The sequence below is a fragment of the Haliotis cracherodii genome, unplaced genomic scaffold (genome assembly GCF_022045235.1).
Source record: "Haliotis cracherodii isolate W230 unplaced genomic scaffold, xgHalCrac1.p SCAF_21, whole genome shotgun sequence".
In the NCBI taxonomy this organism is placed as follows: Eukaryota; Metazoa; Mollusca; class Gastropoda; order Lepetellida; family Haliotidae; genus Haliotis; species Haliotis cracherodii.
This window is the reverse complement of record NW_027266277.1, coordinates 11,053,802-11,072,754: the sequence shown is the minus strand read 5'-3', so window position 1 is coordinate 11,072,754 and position 18,953 is coordinate 11,053,802. Positions and strand designations below refer to the sequence as shown.

Below are 18,953 nucleotides of genomic sequence, written 5' to 3'. Positions count from 1 at the left end.
GATAGATGGTGGAGAGCGAGAGAGGGCGAGAGGTGAGAGAGAGAGAGAGAGAAAGAGAGAGAAGGGAGATAGATAATTGAAATAGCGAGTGAGAGTGAGAGGAGAGAGAGCGAGGGAGAGAAGGGAGTCAGGGAATGGGGAGATCGAGACAGAGCGATAGAGAGAGAAGGAGATAGAGCGAGAGTGAGAGAGGGGGAGAGAGAAAGAGAGAGGGGAGATAGATAATTGAAATAGCGAGTGAGAGTGAGAGGAGAGAGAGCGAGGGAGAGAAGGGAGTTAGAGAATGAGGAGATCGAGACAGAGCGATAGAGAGAGAAGGAGATAGAGCGAGAGTGAGAGAGGGGGAGAGAGAAAGAGAGAGGGGAGATAGAGAGTGGAGAGAGCGAGAGAGAGAGAGTGTGTGTGTGGAGAGAGAGAAAAGGGAGATAGAGGGTGGAGAGCGAGAGAGGGCGAGAGGTGAGAGAGAGAGAAAGAGAGAGACGGGAGATAGATAATTGAAATAGCGAGTGAGAGTGAGAGGAGAGAGAGAAGGGAGTTAGGGAATGGGGAGAGCGAGAGAGAGGGCGATAGAGAGAGAGGGGAGATAGAGTGGAGAGAGCGAGAAAGAGAGAAGGAGAGGGGAGATAGAGAAAGAGAACTAACACGACGATGGACCGTTGACCCTCCCAAGGCCAACATTCACCATTCAATTTGGCATTAACATTAACAACAATAGCCATGTGTATATGTGTAAGAAAGTGTGATGCAACGTTCAGTGCTCCAGACCACAGGACCAACCATGTCCTCGGGAGGAGAGAAAGTAAGTCTGAACGAGTGATGGAGACAGAGCAGACAAAGGAGAGATGCACGTTCTAGAAACAACGGAGGATAGCGTATGTGCATATGTTGTTTGCACAAAGGATGATTTAGTGAGCTTGGGAAAGACTTTGTTCGATCAAAGCAAACTTCACGAATAATCCTCAAATATTAACCAGTGTATTAATGAAGTAATACAGCCATTAGAATGTTTCGCTTTTAACATATTTAATTTGGAGTCTCTGTATCTGACCTGTTTACTTGGTAGCTTTTATTCGTTAATCTGGTGTTATCTGGTTTATTGATGAATCACTGTCTTCACGAACGCACATGGTAGATGAATTAATTGCATTAAAAGTACCTTTCTCAAATATTTGACATGCCTAATATGAGTCACGGGCCACCTGTTGGTGATGGAGGAAAGGGGAGGAGGGGGGGGGGGGGAGAGGGGGGGTTCAGGGACATGGCAGTTGATGGAGTGGACTAGCGGGGTGCGGAGGAGGGACTGACTGGGTAGATTAAACATCCACAGAATATACAACGCTTTCCATTCACAATATCACATAAAATGTAATATATTATTCGTCGTTTTGAATACCACACAAAGGCATTCATATACAACAGTATAACCCAGTGTTCCAGCCTATACAATACCACCAAACAAACACAACGGACAGTGATACACCCCCTTGTAGCGGCAGCAACAGCGTATCTTCGCAACTGGTTCTGGGTACGTATGACGGAGCGTCAGTCACTTTGAACGCGCGGGAGGTGCAAAAGAAGGGGATCGGTGACATGTTTACCGCGCAATAGGATATGCTTTTATTTCGAACGATGAAGTTTGTAAATCTTATGAGTCATATTCTCCTGGATGTACAAGCTGCTGAAACAGTCACGTCACATATATTCCAGATCGGCTTCACTGGCAAGGTAGGTACTTATTCTATCTTATGTGGCAGGCATATATTTTGAATATGGTAAATAAGTAAATACATAAATGTGTAGTGTATGGAGTCATCGCTGTGTGTTTGATGCTCTCCACTACAGTGAGAAACAGATGGTTGAATAAATACCTTTAACATTACAACACTCCATACAGATCAATAGAAAATACGTATAGATTAATAGTACATAGGTTCAATTGTATAACACCCCATACAGATCAATAGAGGTTATCACGCGAGTGTGTTTGGGGATGGTAAATATCCTGCATTAGGAATAAACATTGTATTTAGCGAGCCTTGGCGAGCTAAATACATAGTGTTTATTCCTAATACAGGATATTTACCATCCCCAAACACACAAGCGTGATAACCTCTTTATCATATAATGTCATTCTTTAATTCTGTGCTTCAAAATCGCTTTCCCTCTCTCACAAACATTACCGAAACATTACGAGTTTTCCTGGAATGCGCGCATTAATATTTATTACGTCACAGGGTAAGTTATGTGTCAGTCGGACAGTGACAGTAGCCAATATAGTTCCAACTGAAATCTGTTTCTTATACAGTGGCGAAGCAACATATTCGCAAAATAACAGTTGTTTTTAATTGCCTTTCGCGGCAATCCATCGGTCTATCCGCTAGAGTAACTGCCCTTTGTCAAAGGGAAGCTACTCTAACCCTAGTCTATGAGACGTCAGGGCCACGGTCAGACATTGTTGACAGTCGGTCTGTCCTGTCATTACGTTAAGAAGTGTAGTCAGATGTACACACAGCGACAAAACGAAACAAGTAACAATTCAAACATAGTTCGGCCCAATCCAACTTTTTTAATATGTGGAGAAGGTTTTAAGCCGCAGAGGTCTACAAGCACTGATCCCGCTTGGCTAGGCCTCGTGCCCTCGCAAAATTGTTTCAAAATGTATATCTCCAAAGTTGCCAAAACTTATAAAATGCCTTAGCTACGTCACAGTTAGACACTGATTCTCAGTATATTAGACTGTTCTTTTGATAATGATAGCAATTATCCCTGTAGTTTATCCAGATTGCCCATGGTTAATTCTGACTCGATCGCCGAATGACGAGGGCGACGCCATGTTTGTTTACAAACAGTGAAAGTAGTCCTACTTGACCTTTGATATTTGCATCTCTATCCGCATATGACCCCAACGGATATCGTTTTTATCCGTTGGCTTTATCCTGCCGAGAAACCTACCCATTATATGATAAATAGAAAATACGTTCACTTGTACAAAAACATGTATAGATCAATAGTGAATAGGTTCACTTGTACAAAAACATGTATAGATTGATAGCAAATAGGTTCAATTGTACAACACCCTATATAGATTGATAGCAAATAGGTTCAATTGTACAACACCTTATATAGACCAAAAGTCAACTGGTTTAATTGTACATTACCCTATACAGATCAATAGTGAATAATTATGTTCAATAGTACAACACATTATATTGATCAATAGCAAATATATTCTGTGTAGATCAATAGCAAATAGGTTCCAGTGTACAACACCCTTTGTAGATTAATAGTAAACAGGTTCAATTGTACAACACCCCAAAGAGATCAATAGTAGATAGGTTCTGTTGTTCGACACTCGATCCATATTTTAATACATATTGAGTGAGTGAGTATGGTTTTATGCCGCTTTTAGCAATATTCCAGCCATATCACGGCGGGGGACACCAGAAATTGGCTTCACTTATTGTACCCATGTCGGGAATCGAACCCGGGTCTTCGGCGTGACGAGCAAAGGCTTTAACCACTAGCCTTCCCGACCGCCCCTTAATACATATTGAACAATGCCAGGTTGAATTAAGTGTTTTGCTCCAAAAGTAACGACTGGTCAATCATGGATGACATACAGCCTCGATGACTATTATAAGAACGTACAAACTAGTGGAGAGGAGGTAAGCACAATATATGCCGTCTTATACCAGTTTAATTCGATGCGAGAGAAGTTCGAATCCAAACATTCCAAATCCAGGCATAGAAAGGACATAACTCGTAACTGGTGGCGCTACGATCTAGCCCGGGAATTCCAGCAAAGTTCGGCAAGGGTGGAAACTGGACTTTTAAAGTCAGTTAACTCTCTTGCCTCGGGGAGATGGTGAGAGCGGACAACGTCATCAACCATTCATGCAGCGGCATAGAAATGAAGCGCACGTAAATCGGGGAAGCGCGATGTTTTGTTTGTTTGTTGTTTAACGCCGCACTCAGCATTAGTCCAGCTTTATGATGGCGGTAGACAAATAATCGAGTCTGGACCAGACAATCCAATGATTGACATCATGAGCATCGATCCACGCAATTGGAATCGATGACATGCATCAACCAAGTCAGAGAGCCTTACCACCCGATCCCGTTAGTCGCTTCTTACGACAAGCGCAGTTGCCTTTTATGACAAGCATGTATGGTGGCCGATGGGGGGAATCGCCGAATGCGCGTGGCGGATCATGGCAATACGCTCTAAATATCATGGCTGATTGTATTGCAAAATACAATCTTGTAATTGCGGGCGTTCTCGGTAGTATATGATGCTACAGTGTGTCATACTGTTGTCCGTTAATATTCTTTTTTACATTTGATGTATGATCAATTTGAATTGTGTCTCTTGTCTTATGCAAAGTATATGTACTTGCATATAGTAATTTGATAAACACCGCTGTGAGTGAGTGAGAATGGTTTTACGTCGCTTTTTAACAATAATCCAGCAATACCACGGCAGGGAACACCAGAAATGGGTTTCACACATTGTACCCATATGGGGATTCGAACTTGGTCTTCGGCTTGACGAGCGAACGCTTTAACCACTGAGCTATCCCACTGCCCCCGTCGCTGGGGTGTTATCAAAGTTGGTATGTGTACTTGTGTAAACTACACATAAGGAGAGACATCGTAATTAGTGTGGGCACATAATAACGTTGATAACGATATGAAGGACGTTACTATGATTATCTTTAACATATGTTAAATCAGCTATCATTGTAAAATGTTATGTTTGTCTTAAGTATAGTTTTATCGAAATTATATATGTGTGTGTGTGTCTGACTCATTGTCTGCGAACATAGGTGGTGGATAACTCCATAACTCAAATCAGAGCGCACAATTGTTAACCATACAGTTAACAGATAGAGAATTGTTACATAAATATGTATATTCCTGCTTGAGCCTATACTATAATCAGATATCCAGTCTCCCCAAGCGGGAAAGTTCCAAGCACATTAGCATAAAATGTAATTCCCGAAGACAGTTTGATCGAAAGGAATTATAAGAAACATGTTGTTTTAAAATAATATTTACAACGCATTTCATTTCTATTGTCCAAGGAATGTGGTTACGGGTTAATGACGATCTCAAAAGTCGTATATGTGACTTAAGGTAGAGACATATATCTTATCGATTTGTATTTAGTGATGGAAACATAACTGTGTACATGTATAACATTTGTCTGCATAATGTACATGCATCTTTATCAATATAATTGTCATTGCGAAATCTGACGAGCACACCTTCTGCTTCAACTCCAAATCTGATGACCGACAAAATAATTCTTTGGACATTGCAAACAACAAATAGTGGCTGATAAAACGGACAATTATTTGTCAATCGCTTTCTCGCTCTATCGCTTTTTCGAATGAGTAACCATAGTCATATGAAAGAATCGGGTGTTCTTTAACTTCTTTTGAATAGTAGGTACTGTAAATCTTGAAATTTACGTTAGAGTTAATTATAACTGCAAAAAAATGAGAGTAGACTTAATTAATTAAACTTTGCATTTATGCCTCAGAAATAACTGCTGATAAAGACGGTCTCACTGCACTCTTTGAATAGCGGAAATACCAACTTGAATATAAAACCAATCAACTATCTATTTCCACATTACGGTTAACTGAGAATAATTTGTCATTCAAACACAAGGAATCACCTATGGACATCCGGTAGTATTACCATTGCTAGGGTGAGGACTTCCAGTTTCTACACCGCTAGGAGAATAAACATTAATATGACCTAAGTGTTGTTTTTAGGAAAACACTCTTGTTTTTTGGGAAGTACTCTACTCGGTGCTAATATGCGGTGTTATTTGGTGTTTGTTTTGATATCCTAGGCCTGGGGGCGGGGGTCCAAAAAAACTCCTAAATAGGGCAGTATTCAATGAAATACGTTTTTTACGCAGCAATCCGTGGATTGTACCTCTGTACTGTTATATTATGTTTAAGTAGATAGTGAGAAAATGTCAACATTCCATCCATATGTATAATTTGAAATGTGACTGGAAACATCTCAGCTCTCTTTTATGATTAAAACCCACCTCAGCCTCCGCCCACTGAGGTCAGGTTCAACAATTCATTAATGTTGTTTTACGTGTATACTTTTTATCGTATAGAAACACATAACACATGCGACCCCTATAGTAGCCAAGAGGGGATATTGCTAAATCGCGAGAAAGCGACAGGGTGAGAAAGCGATAGAGCGATAAAGCGAAAAAGCGAAAAAGCGAGAAAGCGATGTCCCCTCTCGGCCACCATAAGCATGGGTTGCTGAAGACCTTTTCTACCCCGAACCTTCACGGGTCGGGGAAAAGAGATGAGTTTTTACGAACGTGTAAAGGCAATTGATCATACCGATGAGTTAATACATGTTGCAACTGCAAAATTAATTTTCGAAGACAGCGTTCCGACTTAAGAGAATACAAACTTTTTAATAGTCTTGTCATTTTTAACAAGCAAAGACATACTTTTACTGGACTAACTGAGGCCACTAACCCGTGTCTACGGCGACCAGTGGTCTAACGCTGGGGAAGAACATTACGGTTCATGCCACGGCAAGAATCAATCGGTCGTGGGTTCGATTCCTAGATTCGAAACGATTACGATTCTTGATTCGTGGGCATCAAACGCATGACTGGGGTATTAACGAAGATGGCGCCTTCCACATGTTTCATTTTTAGTCTTTCTTGTCACGTTCAACAGCTATAACTGAAACATGGCGGTGTTGAACCCAAATCTGTAATAAACTATGTCATGTTGTTCTACACGGGATGTATGTACGCGACAGCTAAGATTTATCGGTCGGCTATAGCTATTACATGAATGAATTACATGACGTTTCAAAAGTTTACACACTCCATTAAAACAAATGTATCGGCCAAATCGCTTTCAAATAAAATTAATTTGGCGCCAAGTAGAAACGACTCTTTGAGAGAAAGCATAAAATACACAGTGTAAATACATGAAAAACACAAAGCAAATACATCTTGTTGACGTTCTAAACCGAAGATTTTGATACAGGATAGACAGAAACCATTACAGTCTAGAGTATTTTGACAAGGTTTACGGAGGAAGTATCTACAAGAGATGTAAGCCTAATTCAACAGATGGAATTCTGATTATTCTGAGACCACACTATTGAAATAAACTGAACACACCAATTCTTGAAGGAGCTAAGCGGAGCTGTGCTTCCCCTGCAACGCACTCTAACACAACCTTTTCATCATCGCTTTACACCCACTTCCAACAATCACATTCCGCAGTGGAAAGTAGTCCCTGTTTGCTCAGAGTAATCAAATTTCTTTCGGGCGGTACGTAAAGAGACGAGGGCCACTTTATAAGAGAAGCACGCGGATGAGATTGGGGGGAGGGGAAATCAACACACAGGCTTTTATGGATGGTAGTTTGATCGTGAAAGTTGAGGAAAAAAATAACCTCAGATCAAGGTACCACGGTGATCATAATTACAATGTTAATGATATCCCCAAATTAGGAATGCTTTCATGTATAATAAAATAGCTATGCTATTGACGTCTTGATAGAGTTGATATGACGCTAGGGCAACTTGGTAAAATGATTAATTGTTCAGCGAATTATGCCTGATGACCTAGGCCACCCAATCTCCAATTTGATGTGATCGCCTCCGTGGTCTAGTGGAGAGAAGGTCAGGAGTTCGATCCCCAGAAGCGTCAAACCAAAAGACGTTAAAAGATTATACTTGTTGTTACCCTGCCTGGCGCTCGGCATTAAGGGGCTAAAACAAGAACTTCTCGGATCGGAGTCAATATATTGTGTGTGATAGGGGTATCCATGTTAAAATGTGGCATTTCTTAGTGGGCTAGCTCTAAAAAGACTGGCATTGGTCAGGACAGGTGCACACACACACACACACACACACACACACGCACGCACGCACGCACGCACGCACGTCACTATGTACTAGTACTGCGCAATAACCTTGAACGCGACCTACAACCCAATTTCACCTCATCTCCAATTTGGTGTCAGCATTCAATCGTTCTGCGTATTGTTCAATGCCTTGTCCAAATTGCGAACTGTTTCTTTGGATTTAGTGACACCACTATTTGACAGTGATACATAAACACATTCTCATGATAAGGTCGAAATCGTACAATGTCGTTTAAATTCATGGCACGTACTTGATCGGGTATTGGAAAACGATTAATACTTTAACTAGTTATATTATCGTCAAATACGCACACAAATATCAACCTAAATCATTTATTTTTTGTAGACGGTGATTTTGGTGTGTATTTATATGCATATATATTTTTTCGATATTGCTTGGAATTAAGGAAACTATGTTTATTTATAATTTTAAGGTTCGTCTACTTTCTCATTTGCACATGACACTTAATACAGTGATATTCTTAATGTTATAATGTAGGCGACAATGTTTTGCTATTGTAAACAAATTAATGTCAAATTCCAAACTGGTGATGCCTTTTTAGACTGATGCTTAGTCTCTAAAAATATACAACTCCATATAACTCCAAATAACTCCATTCAAATTGAAGAGGAGCCCCAGTGAGATTTGAGATTCAGAGATGAACCTGGGGAAAATCTAACTTGCTTCATATAGTGCCTTTGTGTTATAGAAAGGGCTAAGCGAAAGGGAAAATGATATGGTTCAGGGGCTTAGAGACCGACAAGTGTCAATTCTACGGATATCTAGGCTGCCACCCAAACCGATCCATACGGGATCCGAGAGCTTATTGTATGCAATGTAGTCATATGGAAGTGGACCAGAATTATACAATGTATTGCGCGCGATTATGTTCTTACATTTACTTTCAAGTCAGAAAAAATGTTTTAAAAGAAGAATTGTTAAATTTAATTATAAAATGCTTCCTTCACATATTAGATACTGGTAATACTATTCATTCTTCTATTTATGTCATGTTATATATTTATATCATGTTATATATATATATTTAACGAATGGAAATCTGTAACTAAAGTTTATCGTAATTTTCTGCAATTCGCACCTGCTGAACAGTTGAACTTCTTAATGACATTGTAAAATTCCTGGCTGCTCCTCTATCTATGATGTTTAGACGGAGTAAATCTATTGTGTCATATATAATCTCTGTTTACTGATATCTAATATTCACATATTGTAAAATATTTACGATGTTTTAAACGTGTAATTGGATTTGGTTTTGTTTATTGTGTTGTTTAACGCCGAACTCAGCAATATTCAAGTTATATTACGGTGGTCTGTAAATAATCGAGTCAGGACCAGACAATCCAGTAATTGAAATCATGAGCCTCGATCCACACAATTGGGATAGATGACATTCATCAACCAAGTTAGCGAGCCTGACCACCCGATCCCGTTAGTCGCCTCTTACGACAAGCACAGTCGCCTTTTACGACAAGCATGAGTTGCTGAAGACCTATTCTACCCCGGATCTTCACGGGTAGGAAGTTCATGTATTACAGATAGACTAGGCATCCCTGCAATTCCAAAGTAACACTGCATGGCTAAAATACGAAGTTTGACTTCGTATTCTTGAAGATACCACAAACGGACAGTCAAATATATGAAACAATGTGCAATAAAACGCCCAATCATAAAAATCGCTGATACACCTCTTTCCTGGTCTGCAAAATAGTTAATCTTTCTTCAGCTTGAAAGAAAAACAGGACCTGTTATTTTATTCAAAACATAACATTGACGCTTAATTGTAGGATTATTGAATCTATATATATATACTATAGATAATGGTTCCAAAGGCTGCAAGAAACTAGGTTGACATGGTGACATAGTACAGCTGTATGTCTTATCTCCTTCCCAGTCCACAACGTCTGTGATAGTGAAAAACATTCACCAAAAAAGGCAGCCATATGCATGTTGTGGCACCGCTTGATGGTTGTGCTGATTCTAGTAAGTACACACGTCCATTGCAAAAGGAAAAATGTATTATTTCTTGTGGCAGATGACATGAGACCAGATCTGGATGTATATCAAGGAAGAGACTCTCCCTCCCCCGTCAGAGAGAAGGTCCACGCCCCAAACTTGAACTCTCTGGCAGGGAAGAGCCTTCTCCTCCGTCGTGCTTACGTCCAGCAGTCAGTGTGTTCCCCCAGCCGCACCTCCCTCCTCACTGGGCGCCGTCCTGACACCACCCACGTGTACGACCTTCACACCTACTGAAGGAAGGCTGCTGGCAACTTCACAACCTTACCCGAGTACTTCAAAAGACACGGCTACAATACCCTAGGCTTTGGGAAGATCTTGTGAGATAATGATCCAGTGTCATGGTCGGAGCCATGCTATGAAACCAGACCAAAGGTGAATAGCTTTGCTGATGATGGGAATTCATGGCGCGCGGTACCAACGTCTCTATTAAACAGCAATTCCCTTCAAGACACCGTCACTACAGACATGGCAATTCAGAAGTTGAAGTCCATTGCACCGAAAGCTCGATCTGGACAGGAACCCTTCTTTTTAGAAGTTGGTTATCACAAGCCACATCTTCCATTTGTCTTCCCGGAGAAGTTTCTAAGCTACTACCCAGATCAATCCATTCACGTACCTCCCAATCAGTACGCCCCTCTGGATATGCCCTCTCTCGCTTGGATCACGTACCCAGAGCTGCGGCATTACAAAGACATTGCTGCTCTGAATGCAACAGGGGCGCCCAATACAACCCTGCCAGCCAATGTAGTAAAGAACCTGAGACGAGCATACTACAGCTGCATCTCCTACATTGATGAGGAACTGGGAAGGGTCCTAGCAGAACTGGAACACCAAGGGCTGGCAAATGACACAATCATATCCTTCTTTGGGGACCATGGATGGCAGTTAGGTGAACACGGGTTGTGGACCAAACACACCAACTTCGACATAGCTACCCATGCCCCTATGATGATACATATTCCCGGACTCACCGACAAAGGAATACCGACAGAAGAGCTTGTGGAGTTTGTGGACCTGTTCCCTACACTGGTTGAGGCAGCTGGTCTGCCGTCTCTTCACGTCTGTCCTGAAGATTCCTCCAGGGTGGACGTGTGCACAGAAGGACAGAGCTTCTTCCCTTTGATCAAGCAGCCCAAAACTGATAATTGGAAGAAGGCTGCCTTTTCCCAACCAATATCCAAGACACTCCCATGGTCGCCACAAGCTGATGGGTTACTCGATGACGACCGGTCGTTATCGCTACACCGAGTGGGTCGGATTTGATGCTTCTCATTACAAACCCAAGTGGTCAGTGTCTTCTGGTGCGGAGCTGTACGACCATTATCAGGATCCACAAGAGAACATCAACTTGGTTCATGACCCTGCCCACAAAGACCTGGTGGTCAAGCTCAGCCATCGTCTTCACGCAGGATGGAGGCATGAATTGACCACTCAACATGTACCGTCTATTATTGGGTAACTTTCGAGTAATAAATAACTGAAACTTGTTTCACAGTTTTTCTATATTAGTAGTAGAAAGACATGCATGCGTGATTGAGTTTGGATCAATGGCGCTTTGAACAGTAGTTCAGTTATATCATGGTGTGACATTTTGATGTGGGAGACCTGAAGTGATGCAGGTCTTTGTCGTGAAACACTTGATTGATTGAGTGAGTCAGTTTGGTTTTCCGCGCTTTTAGCAATATTCCAGCAGTACCACGGCGGGGTACACCAGAAATGGGGTTCACACATTGTACCTGTGTCAGGAATCGAACTCGGGTCCGGGGCGTGACGAGCGAATGCTTTAACCACTAGGCTACTCGTCTGCCCCATAACTTGAGTGAAATTCACGAGCACAGGTATAATGCTGGCAGTAATAAATGAGGTGAGGTGTTAAACGTTGTATTCAATAGTGTTACACTAACATAGGGACGTGCATGTACGTGTCTGTTGCTACTTGAATCAGTCCGGACTTATGCAGGTTTTATAGCGCTTGCCCACTGATCATGAGACACCATGCCACAGTTTAACATGGATATCCCACGTGGACAAGCACACACAAGCACACACACGCTGATTCGTGATTCGAGATTCAGATAGTTTTGTAATAACCATGCTCGAAATTACATTTTCGATGTTCGTGATGAAATAATAATAACACAAAAATAAGTGATTTCTCAAAAATGAACAGATTTAATACAATACCGTTCAACCTATGAGCGGATTGCCATGACCACCAGTCATCTCAGCTCTCCATCCAGCATGTAGGTGGTTCCTCAACCGGCTGCGAAGTCCTTGTTGGGCAGCATTGAGCGCGAGGTTGTGATTCTCCTCAGGATCAGCCAGATGGTCGTACAGCTCCACTCCATGAAGCTGGTCCCACTGAGGCATGTAGTCGGGTTTGCTGAGGAACGTCACCCATTCAGTGTAGCGATACCTGTCCGTGGTGATCGTGTAGCCCATGGCTGACGTGTTGTTATACACTCGTGGGTACTGCGAGAAGGCTGCGGTCTTCCACGAGGGCAGATTTGGGTGCTGCAGCAGAGGAACTAGACTCCTTCCTTCTGTGCAGGCGTGAGTTGAGGACGAGTCTACTTGACACGTAGGCAGTGTGGGAAGACCTGCTGCTTCTACTAGAGTTGGGAAGAGGTCTACAAACTCTGTCAGCTTTGTTGTGCTCATCCCATGGTCCGTCATCCCTGGGACGCGGATCATAAGAGGCGAGTGGGTGGCAATATCAAAATTGGTCTCTTTGCACCATTCGCCGTGTTCTCCCAACTGCCAGCCATGATCGCCGAAAAATGACACTATCGTGTTGTCAGCTAGACCCTGATTCTCCAGTTCATCTAGAACCCTCCCGAGTTCAAAGTCCATGAAGCTAACAGTGCTGTAGTAGGCTCTGCGTAGTTGTTTAACCACCTGGTCAGGCAAGGTCGTGTTTGGGTTGCCGGATGCATTCAGTCGGGCTATGTCAGCGTAGCTCCTAAGTTCATGATATGAATTCCAGGCAATTTCAGGCATGCCGTCAGGAGCTTGTGGGTTGGGTGGAAGATGGATGGAGTCTTCTGGGTAATAATCCAGAAATCGAGCTGGGAATTGGAACGGCAAATGGGGCTTGTGGAACCCAACTGCCAGGAAGAAATTCTCTCCATTCTTTGCCTTTTGGGTGATGTCCTTAATGACTTGCACTGCGTGGTCGGCTAGCATCGTGTCCTGCAGGGCATTGTGGCTGTCCAAAAGATTATCCGGTACTGCTTCCCAACTTGACCCGCCTCTAAGGGAATTATTTGCTCGATGGGCTTCAAAATATTTCTCAGACCACGAGACAGGATCATTTCCTCCTGAAGCCACGCCCTGGTGGAATATTTTACCAGCTCCAATGCTGTGGTAGCCGTGGTCCTTGAAGAACTGGGGAATGGTCGTGAAGTTGCCGGCAGCGTCTCTAAAGTAGGTGCGAAGGTCATACACGTGGGTGGTGTCAGGACGGCGCCCAGTCAGCAGGGACGTGCGGCTCGGGGAGCATAGAGCCTGCTGGGTATATGCCCTCTTGAAAACCATGCTTTTACTGGCGAGGCCTTCTAGATTCGGGGGGTGTATTGGTGGATGGACTTGAGATGGACGATAGAAGCCATTGTACATGGGCAACTCTGGACGCAGGTCATCGGCGCACAGGAACAAGACGTTCATCCGGGCGCTGACGCACGAGATGAAGCAGACGACATATATTCCAAGCTCCATGTTTGCGTCTTTTCTGTCGTTGGACGATTTAATTGTGTGACAGGTTTAAGGTTACAGTCAAACAAGACCATCTTATATACCTTGTCACGATATAGGATTGTCTTGTGCCGAACAAAAACGTAGGACACATGTCTGCATAGGTACGAAATGATAACTTCGACAGTGTTCCTCCAACATGTTGTGGTACAAATGAACTCAGTTATAAGGTCAGTTAAGTCAGTTATTAGGTTAAGAGATTATTCAGAATATGTTTGATTCCTCAGATATTATCTTATTTGACTAACTTTGATGAGCTCAAACTAAAATATATTATTGTTTTGCAATGTTAATTGACTGATTGTTTTATATAGTTCGTTTCAAATGCTCCCAACCAAGAAGTCATTTGAGAGAGAGAGATAGAGAGAGAGAGAAAAGAGAGAGAGAGTGAGAGCGAGAAGGGAAAGATAAAAGGGGCTGAAAGAGTGGAGAGCGCGAAATATAGCGAGTGGAAGGAGAGCGAGAGAGATATAAGGGAATGGAGGGTGGAGAGGGAGAGAGAGAGCGTAAGGAGAAAGAGAGAGAAATAGAGAGAGAAAGAAGAGAGGGCGAAAGAGGGGAGAGAAGGGGATATAGAGAGTGGAGAGAGAGAAGGGAGAGAGACAGATCCTGTTACCGGAGAGAACTAAGTCATTTGAGCGAGAGAGAGAGAGAGAGAGGGAGAGAGAGAGAGAGCGAGGGAGAGAAGGGAGTTAGAGAATGAGGAGAGCGAGAGAGAGCGATAGAGAGAGAAGGAGATAGAGCTAGAGTGAGAGAGGGGGGAGAGAGACAGAGAGAGGGGAGATAGAGAGTGGAGAGAGCGAGAGAGAGAGAGTGTGTGTGTGGAGAGAGAGAAAAGGGAGATAGATGGTGGAGAGCGAGAGAGGGCGAGAGGTGAGAGAGAGAGAGAGAGAAAGAGAGAGAAGGCAGATAGATAATTGAAATAGCGAGTGAGAGTGAGAGGAGAGAGAGCGAGGGAGAGAAGGGAGTTAGAGAATGAGGAGATCGAGACAGAGCGATAGAGAGAGAAGGAGATAGAGCGAGAGTGAGAGAGGGGGAGAGAGAAAGAGAGAGGGGAGATAGAGAGTGGAGAGAGCGAGAGAGAGAGAGTGTGTGTGTGTGGAGAGAGAGAAAAGGGAGATAGAGGGTGGAGAGCGAGAGAGGGCGAGAGGTGAGAGAGAGAGAAAGAGAGAGAAGGGAGATAGATAATTGAAATAGCGAGTGAGAGTGAGAGGAGAGAGAGAAGGGAGTTAGGGAATGGGGAGAGCGAGAGAGAGGGCGATAGAGAGAGAGGGGAGATAGAGTGGAGAGAGCGAGAAAGAGAGACGGAGAGGGGAGATAGAGAAAGAGAACTAACACGACGATGGACCGTTGACCCTCCCAAGGCCAACATTCACCATTCAATTTGGCATTAACATTAACAACAATAGCCATGTGTATATGTGTAAGAAAGTGTGATGCAACGTTCAGTGCTCCAGACCACAGGACCAACCATGTCCTCGGGAGGAGAGAAAGTAAGTCTGAACGAGTGATGGAGACAGAGCAGACAAAGGAGAGATGCACGTTCTAGAAACAACGGAGGATAGCGTATGTGCATATGTTGTTTGCACAAAGGATGATTTAGTGAGCTTGGGAAAGACTTTGTTCGATCAAAGCAAACTGCACGAATAAACCTCAAATATTAACCAGTGTATTAATGAAGTAATACAGCCATTAGAATGTTTCGCTTTTAACATATTTAATTTGGAGTCTCTGTATCTGACCTGTTTACTTGGTAGCTTTTATTCGTTAATCTGGTGTTATCTGGTTTATTGATGAATCACTGTCTTCACGAACGCACATGGTAGATGAATTAATTGCAATTACTTTAAAAGTACCTTTCTCAAATATTTGACATGCCTAATATGAGTCACGGGCCACCTGTTGTTGATGGAGGAAAGGGGAGGAGGGGGGGGGGGGAAGAGGGGGGGGGGGTCAGGGACATGGCAGTTGATGGAGTGGACTAGCGGGGTGCGGAGGAGGGACTGACTGGGTAGATTAAACATCCACAGAATATACAACGCTTTCCATTCACAATATCACATAAAATGTAATATATTATTCGTCGTTTTGAATACCACACAAAGGCATTCATATACAACAGTATAACCCAGTGTTCCAGCCTATACAATACCCCCAAACAAACACAACGGACAGTGATACACCCCCTTGTAGCGGCAGCAACAGCGTATCTTCGCAACTGGTTCTGGGTACGTATGACGGAGCGTCAGTCACTTTGAACGCGCGGGAGGTGCAAAAGAAGGGGATCGGTGACATGTTTACCGCGCAATAGGATATGCTTTTATTTCGAACGATGAAGTTTGTAAATCTTATGAGTCATATTCTCCTGGATGTACAAGCTGCTGAAACAGTCACGTCACATATATTCCAGATCGGCTTCACTGGCAAGGTAGGTACTTATTCTATCTTATGTGGCAGGCATATATTTTGAATATGGTAAATAAGTAAATACATAAATGTGTAGTGTATGGAGTCATCGCTGTGTGTTTGATGCTCTCCACTACAGTGAGAAACAGATGGTTGATTCAATACCTTTAACATTACAACACTCCATACAGATCAATAGAAAATACGTATAGATTAATAGTACATAGGTTCAATTGTATAACACCCCATACAGATCAATAGAGGTTATCACGCGAGTGTGTTTGGGGATGGTAAATATCCTGCATTAGGAATAAACATTGTATTTAGCGAGCCTTGGCGAGCTAAATACATAGTGTTTATTCCTAATACAGGATATTTACCATCCCCAAACACACAAGCGTGATAACCTCTTTATCATATAATGTCATTCTTTAATTCTGTGCTTCAAAATCGCTTTCCCTCTCTCAAAAACATTACCGAAACATTACGAGTTTTCCTGGAATGCGCGCATTAATATTTATTACGTCACAGGGTAAGTTATGTGTCAGTCGGACAGTGACAGTAGCCAATATAGTTCCAACTGAAATCTGTTTCTTATACTGTGGCGAAGCAACATATTCGCAAAATAACAGTTGTTTTTAATTGCCTTTCGCGGCAATCCATCGGTCTATCCGCTAGAGTAACTGCCCCTAGTCTATGAGACGTCAGGGCCACGGTCAGACATTGTTGACAGTCGGTCTGTCCTGTCATTACGTAAAAAAGTGTAGTCAGATGTACACACAGCGACAAAACGAAACAAGTAACAATTCAAACATAGTTCGGCCCAATCCAACTTTTTTAATATGTGGAGAAGGTTTTAAGCCGGAGAGGTCTACAAGCACTGATCCCGCTTGGCTAGGCCTCGTGCCCTCGCAAAATTGTTTCAAAATGTATATCTCCAAAGTTGCCAAAACTTATAAAATGCCTTAGCTACGTCACAGTTAGACACTGATTCTCAGTATATTAGACTGTTCTTTTGATAATGATAGCAATTATCCCTGTATCCAGATTGCCCATGGTTAATTCTGACTCGATCGCCGAATGACGAGGGCGACGCCATGTTTGTTTACAAACAGTGAAAGTAGTCCTACTTGACCTTTGATAATTGCATCTCTATCCGCATATGACCCCAACGGATATCGTTTTTATCCGTTGGCTTTATCCTGCCGAGAAACCTACCCATTATATGATAAATAGAAAATACGTTCACTTGTACAAAAACATGTATAGATCAATAGTGAATAGGTTCACTTGTACAAAAACATGTATAGATTGATAGCAAATAGGTTCAATTGTACAACACCTTATATAGACCAAAAGTCAACTGGTTTAATTGTACATTACCCTATACAGATCAATAGTGAATAATTATGTTCAATAGTACAACACATTATATTGATCAATAGCAAATATATTCTGTGTAGATCAATAGCAAATAGGTTCCAGTGTACAACACCCTTTGTAGATTAATAGTAAACAGGTTCAATTGTACAACACCCCAAAGAGATCAATAGTAGATAGGTTCTGTTGTTCGACACTCGATCCATATTTTAATACATATTGAGTGAGTGAGTGGGTGAGTGAGTGAGTGAGTATGGTTTTATGCCGCTTTTAGCAATATTCCAGCCATATCACGGCGGGGGACACAAGAAATTGGCTTCACTTATTGTACCCATGTCGGGAATCGAACCCGGGTCTTCGGCGTGACGAGCAAAGGCTTTAACCACTAGCCTACCCGACCGCCGCTTAATACATATTGAACAATGCCAGGTTGAATTAAGTGTTTTGCTCCAAAAGTAACGACTGGTCAATCATGGATGACATACAGCCTCGATGACTATTATAAGAACGTACAAACTAGTGGAGAGGAGGTAAGCACAATATATGCCGTCTTATACCAGTTTAATTCGATGCGAGAGAAGTTCGAATCCAAACATTCCAAATCCAGGCATAGAAAGGACATAACTCGTAACTGGTGGCGCTACGATCTAGCCCGGGAATTCCAGCAAAGTTCGGCAAGGGTGGAAACTGGACTTTTAAAGTCAGTTAACTCTCTTGCCTCGGGGAGATGGTGAGAGCGGACAACGTCATCAACCATTCATGCAGCGACATAGAAATGAAGCGCACGTAAATCGGGGAAGCGCGATGTTTTGTTTGTTTGTTGTTTAACGCCGCACTCAGCATTAGTCCAGCTTTATGATGGCGGTAGACAAATAATCGAGTCTGGACCAGACAATCCAATGATTGACATCATGAGCATCGATCCACGCAATTGGAATCGATGACATGCATCAACCAAGTCAGAGAGCCTTACCACCCGATCCCGTTAGTCGCTTCTTACGACAAGCGCAGTTGCCTTTTATGACAAGCATGTATGGTGGCCGATGGGGGGAATCGCCGAATGCGCGTGGCGGATCATGGCAATACGCTCTAAATATCATGGCTGATTGTATTGCAAAATACAATCTTGTAATTGCGGGTGTTCTCGGTAGTATATGATGCTACAGTGTGTCATACTGTTGTCCGTAAATATTCTTTTTTACATTTGATGTATGATCAATTTGAATTGTGTCTCTTGTCTTATGCAAAGTATATGTACTTGCATATAGTAATTTGATAAACACCGCTGTGAGTGAGTGAGAATGGTTTTACGTCGCTTTTTAACAATAATCCAGCAATACCACGGTGGGGAACACCAGAAATGGGTTTCACACATTGTACCCATGTGGGGATTCGAACTTGGTCTTCGGCTTGACGAGCGAACGCTTTAACCACTGAGCTAT

The 18,953-nt window shown here is 42.6% G+C and overlaps 2 pseudogenes; one reads left to right on the top strand and one right to left on the bottom strand.

The window, feature by feature from the left end:
- Nucleotides 1-9,900: 9,900 nt before the first annotated feature.
- LOC139470947 (iduronate 2-sulfatase-like) lies at nt 9,901-11,433 on the top strand (annotated as a pseudogene).
- Nucleotides 11,434-12,117: 684 nt separating this feature from the next.
- LOC139470905 (iduronate 2-sulfatase pseudogene) lies at nt 12,118-13,720 on the bottom strand (annotated as a pseudogene).
- Between the last annotated feature and the right edge of the window lie 5,233 nt (nt 13,721-18,953).